Raw genomic sequence first — 6868 nt, forward strand, 5'->3', positions numbered from 1 at the left:
GGCACAGGGAGGAGGTGCCGCGGGCTCCAAGCCACATGCGAGCCGGCCTTGAACGCTGCCGGTGACGGGCCGTCCACAGCTTCCCTGCGCGGCGTGTGCCAGCCCTCCCCACCCGCACAGTAAAGAGGGTGTTTAGCCCAGAGAACAGAGGACCGAGAGGGGATCTCATAAATGTCTCATAGGTGTCAGGAGGATGGTGCCAGACTCTTTTCGGTGGTGCCCAGTGACGGGATGAGGAGTTAACGGCCATAAACTAAAGCACAAGAAGTTTCACCTCAACATGAGGAAGAAGTTCTTTATAATGAGACTGCCCAGGCTCATTATCTAACAGGCTGCCCAGGGAGGTCATGGACTCTCCCTCCCTGGAGACATTCCAGACCCACATGGACGCACTCCTGTGTCACCTGCTCTGGGTGACCTTGCCTGGCTGATCTCCAGAGGTCCCATCCAACCCTAATTGATTCCGTGAAGAACTTCCCGTAGTTTTCATCTGCGAGGCTGTACAATAAATTTTCCAGGTATATCTTCTTTATTATGGAGTGTGGGCTGTGGTATGTAGGTCTGTCTGTGTGGTTTATAACAATCCTTTTGCTTTATTTTTAGCCCAGGTAAAACCATCACAAATTCAATATTCAGTAAGGCAGTTAACTAAAATTAGAAAAATAGGCTGCAGAGTCAAGGTGGCATTGTCACATGAAAGATGCTGATTGTCTTCCTGGAAAGAGAGAGAGTAGAAACCAATGATCTGTCATAAAAATAAATGTGATTAATGCACATATTATATTTCTTCCATTTGCATGGGTTAGAGAGTGAAAAAAGATACTGTGCCTGCAAGATGACTGTGCTTACGTTCTCTGGGTGTTGTCAAACTTAGCATCAATGTAGAATCATAGAGTTGTTAAGGTTGGAAAAGACCTTTAGGATCATCAAGTCCGACTGTCAATGTTGCTCCACCACCATGGTGACCACCAAACCACATCCTTAAGTACCATACCCACGTTTTTTGAACGTTTCCAGGGATGGTGACTCTACCACCTCCCTGGGCAGCCTGTTCTAATGCTTAACAGCCCTTTCCATGAAGAAAAGTTTCCCTAATATCCAATCTAGACCTCCCCTGGCACAACCTGAGGCCATTTCCTCTTATCCTGTCACTTGTTACCTGGGAGAAGAGACCAGCCCCCACTTGGCTTACAGCCTCCTTTCAGACAGTTATAAAGAAAAATAAGATCCTCCCTGAGCTTCCTTTTCACCAGGCTAAACACCCCCAGCTCCCTCAGCTGCCTCTCACCAGAGCTGTGCTCCTTCCTCTGCTCCATTGCCCTTCTCTGGACTTGCTCCAGCACCTGAATGTCCCTCTTGTAGTGAGGGGCTCAGAAGTGAACATGGGATTTGAGATGCAGCCTCAACAGTATCACAGAGGAAGGATCACTATCCTATGTACTAAAACATCTCTAATGCAGTATCCGTGCAAGATGCTTTTTACTGGTTCATGTCAATAAGCATGAACCAGTAAAAAGAGCATGGGGAGATGCCTGTTGAGTGGGAGAATAGCTGCAAAACACTTCAGAGCACGTATCTGCAAGATCCAGCCATTAGTACTGGGATCCCACTCCTTGTTTAAATTTCAGCTGTCTTCCCACTGCTGGCAAGTACAGACTATGATTTCAGTTTTGCAGGATGAGATTCTGTTTTTCTTTCTACTTTGGTGCCATTAATTTCAATTAACCTACACCAATCCTTATTCTAATATTAATACACAAAATATTCTCCTGATTTCCCAGCATCCAGATGACTCCCCAGAAAGTGTGATTCAAAATCCAAACTATAATCTCAGTATTTTCTGCAACTGTCTTATTCCCCATGGTCTTCTGTCCTCATCTTTAATAAAGAATATCAATAATTTAAAAAAATCTTTATCTCCTAGGCTTAGGCTAATCTCCTAGGCTAGAGGTTAGGTGAAAATTTCTGCTTTCCCAGAACAGAAAAGCAAACATCCTCTTTTTTCAGAATAAGTGTATTCATATAAATCTACTTGATGTGTTATGATAGCGTTAATTGGCAAAAAGTGACTAAGTAGTGTCCATAGGACAAGGGCAGCAGATAAAGTGCAGGATCCAGGTTTGCTGTGTGATAAGCTGTTTCACTTAGCATGGCAAATCAACCAAAGGAATTTGATGCCATGCTATTACTAAAGTGTAGTTGCAGGGGGACACCTGTTTCTGACAGTTCTCACCTTCATTTCTCCAGTACTGATAATACTTGTATCAGCCTACCATTTGTAGAAAGCATGAATTCACTGTCAGAGGAAATTAGGAATGTTTCTAGGGTGCCTGCAAAACACAAAGATTACAATAATTATTTTCTTAAACAAGTGAAAATAGCTGTGTTCTGATTCATGCAGCTCACGCTGTGACAGTATTTATGTCCAAATTCTGAAGATAGGCAACCAACTGCCAACCAGCATCATTAAATATTTTTAAAGGACACATCATTAAGTGCTTATTCTAACCTTCTTAAAGGAAAATGTTACTGAACGGGCAGAATCACTCCTTAATGACCCACCTGCTAGCAGGTACTGTACTGTGAAAAATCAGTGCTGCTTTTCCAAGTAACAAACAAACCAAGCAAAGCAAGACAGGTACCTTCATACACTTCAGTTGCCTCTTTGTTCCATTTAAGGAACCCTAAGGAGTTGCAGACATCATTTACCTGGTTAAGCAGGGTTTGCAAGTACCTGTTGTCACTGACATGGTATAAAAAACTGAAATATACTGGCTGATCTAGTTTCAGTGTCTCCTGGTCAAATGTCATAATTTGCTTCTTGATGAGATTTCAGTCCAATCGTTATTAATAATTTAGGATACTTTACTAAATTTTATGAGCATCTGATTCACATTCAAATTCACATCTGAATATAAATTCACAATTTATTCCTATTTTTGTCTTTCATCCTTACTGGGACAATGTCAGTATATACTTGTGCTAATTTTGTAGCGGTCAACAAGGAGGCATGTAAGGAAAAAAGAGGACTCCTGCTCTACCTAGTAGACGGGGTTCCTTCTGTAATTCGATTTCATTTACTTGCTGTATTTCTGAAGTGCAAATTAAAGGCATGCTGTTTCCCTGCTTCCTTAGAACAGCCAAAGATGCATGTATTAATTAAACAATTTAAATATGTGTGTAATTTAAAGAACAGCAAGCCCCCTAATTGAGGGATTCGCAAACTTGTGTACTTGTCCTCTGCAGTCTTTGGAAAGAAACACAGACTGCAATGGCAGATCAGCCTAGAATAACAAACCCTGAAAGATTTGGCCTAGGGTTTGCTGTTGAAATGGTTTTTAAACAGCCCTACATCACCATCCCCATATAAAAAAATTATGTGGTTTCTGTGGTATTTCAATGTTTTTGTTTTCCAATTTGGCCTTGATGTTCATATTTACAAAGTGAACTGACTCCTGCATCCTGGAAGTCCATCCACTGCCATTTCCTATTATCTGGTGGCACACTCATTCTCACCAGGGAAGTTCACTGACCTTTGCTGTTACCTTACCTGAGCAGAAGTGTTTTTTCTCTGTCAGGCTTTTCACATCCTTTTCTGGCTGCCTGTCCCCCTGTGTTATAGAACAACCCACACAGAGGGGCGTGAGTCACGAAATTTATAGCCCATTCAGATGCTTGATTTGTGTCCACTGCTGTCCTCCCAACTCCTCCAAAGTGATGCAAGGCTGGGAGTATGGAGGGCAGCAAAGAGGGCAAAAGGGGAGGTCAGCCATGTCTCATGGGTCAGAGAGCAGAAAAGCGAGAGCAGCTGGCAGCTGAGACAGCTGTTGCTTAGGGAGAAAATGGCCACTGAATTTGACATTACTTAATTAAGAGAGCACCTTAGCCTGGGTCCCCCCTCCTTGCTCTGCTTCTCTACATTGCAGCGGTGGGGGCTGGGCAGTGAAGCTCTTGGTAGCTGTCTCCTGTTCAGGCTCATTGAAGACACAATTAGATGCCTCTTTGTCTAGGGAGGGCTGAAACAATGCAAAAATGCCACCCAGGAGGCAGACCACATGCAAATGTGCCCTGCTGTGGCTCGGCCAGATGGTACAGGCACTCAGTGAGTTTCTCATACCAAATGCAACAGTTATGTAGGTTGTGCATGTCTGTGTGCCAAAAACAGAAATCGCAAACCCATCACAAGCACCTCAAAGATGGCCACAAAAGCACAATCTTAAAAAGTGAATGGAAAACAGCCCTAAAGAAGGCATTACCCAGAGGAAAAGACAAACCTGTGCTCAAAGCAAAATACTCTTACTAAGAGCATAGGGGGGAAAAATCTTTGTAAACATCCTTTGTAAATGAACAGAGTTGCATTAAAGAAATACCTGTCTCCATTTTTTTCTCTGTAAGGAAAAATCATGTGGGATTTCAAGTTCTGTCCAATTCTCTTAAGTCAAAAGAGGTTGCAATGTATTTTAAGCCCCTGCATCTCTTTTTTTCCCCCTCCATTGGTGCGGATACAAACTAAACTACTGAAAGGCCCACTCCAGCCACAATCCAGGCTAGAGCAGCCTTACTCAAAGCTAACTCCAAGCAAGCTTTAGTTGTGGTGAAAAGGAAGATCCTGCATTCTTTTGTTTTGTTTTGTTTTGATTTGATTGTTCAAGCTGTACTGCCTCCTGCAGAGTCTGTATTTAAAATATGGCATCAAATTTGCACTATGATGTAAGAATATTCTTTATTCTTTGCTATGGAAACAGTGGAAGTCTTGGAGTGAAGTTCTAGCCCAATGAATTCAACAGGAATGTTACTGATATCCAAAGAGATTTCACTTAGTTTGTGTCATCAGAAGGCCATAAAAATAGACTTAATAGTAGTAAAATACAATCAGTGTTTAGATACCATGGACAATACTGTGTGCCATTAAAAATTCTTTTTATTTTCAGGTTTCAAATTAGATTATCAGATTTTTAATCACATACAACATGATGATTCAAAAGTATTATTTCATTCAAATCACTGAGATATAGATGTGGAGATCAATTCGAGCTCATACCTACACACCTCTGACTTGGATGCCCCATTTTGCACAATGAAGATGTTCTCAGCACTACCTAAATTCACACTGGAAACTGATAAATCCCTGAAGGATTGCTGAAGACGAGATACTCAGCATTTCTTTACTTCAGCCCCTTCTTTGCTCTACTATGACTTCAAAAGGTGGAATTTTCTGGCTGTATCTGTGATACCTCTTTACCTTCCATCTTAAATCACCTTTTAGTTTGAAGATTATACCACTTGCAAGGTGGCCTCATCGCTTCTGAGCATCTTGTCTATTATGTGTGTTATATCGTCTCATTGCTACTGTAAGTTGTTGGATAACTTTTGATGTCATCTTTAGAGGCTTTTTGCTTCTAAAACTCAACAAATCAAAGGAAAACATATCCCAAACCACAACATGTGCTTGCTTCCCATTTGTGTGGCAATGAGGTAGGCCATGTTCTGAGCCCAGCTGTGCTATATTCACCTAGCTAATTAAACACTGTTAATAAGCGTAGCTGTCTTATAGAGAGCTTCGTGCTGTTCTCCTTGCCTTGCATGAGAGAAATTAAATAGCCAAATGCTATATGACATTCAATACAATTTGGTGGTTAACATTCACTTATAGTTCTTCTCACTAAAATGATGTCTCAGGCTGTAAAATGTAGGTCTGTACACTTTGATCCTTGAGAATAAAAATACAAAGTTAAACACAGAAGATGAAGAAAAATTATCAGGGAGGAAGGTGATTTTGGATGGATTATTTATGTTAAGAGCCTTAAAGGCAGGGTTAAAACAGGTAGTCAAAGAATGTACATGTCTGCCAAGCAAGTAAAGTGGAATATAAGATCCATATGCCAGCATATTATATATTATAGGCATATATTATATATATTATACATATTAATAGGAAGATTTATTAATTACTGTTTTTCATCAAACCATCTATAAAGAATTACCAGAAATCAAATTTTCAAATTTTGCAGAATAGGTAAAATGAACAGTATGTGTATATATATATATATATATATATATATACACTAGACCAAAAAAACCCCAAAAAACAACAAAAAAAAAAAAAAACCCACCCCAAAACAAAACAAACAAACAAGTAAAAAAAGCCCTGCTTCTTCATATACTTTCTGAATGTTCAAATTTCAGAGATTATGTTTTTGTTTTGCCATCATAATGTGATTTAAAATTATACAGTTTAGGAAGAAATATTTTGGTTTTCAATTTCTGTTTTGTCACTGGGATAAAGATATGCCCCAGTTATTTTACTTTGAAAACTGTTACGGTATTTGTTTCATCAAGAAGCATTACAAAAGGGTAAGTATATTTTTATTGTGTTTGTCTTTATTGAACCCTTTGCCTTTGATAAGTACTAATGAAATCACAGCACCGAAATGAATCCCACGGCTGGGATTCATTACCTGGTGTAACAGGCTGCCCCGGGGAGCGGTGGAATCGCCATTCCTGACAATGTTCAGAAAAACGTGTGGATGTGATGTTTATGGACATGGTTTAGAGGTGGGCTTCGAAGTGCTGGGTTAACACTTGGACTCAATGTTCTTAAAGCTCGTCTCCAACCTAAATATTCTCTGATTCTGTTCTGGGCACAGGGGGGCACAGTGCTGTGTTCTGGGGGCACAGGGGGGCACAGAGCGCTGTGTGCTGGGGGCACAGGGGGCACAGAGCGCTGTGTTCTGGGGCACAGGGGACACAGAGCGCTGTGCTGAGGGCACAGAGGGGCACAGAGCGCTGTGTGCTGGGGGCACAGGGAGCACTGAGCGCTGTGCTGGGGGCACAGGGAGCACAGAGCGCTGTGTTCTGGGGGCACAGG

This window comes from Taeniopygia guttata, chromosome 4 (assembly GCF_048771995.1).
Source record: "Taeniopygia guttata chromosome 4, bTaeGut7.mat, whole genome shotgun sequence".
Taxonomy (NCBI): Eukaryota; Metazoa; Chordata; class Aves; order Passeriformes; family Estrildidae; genus Taeniopygia; species Taeniopygia guttata.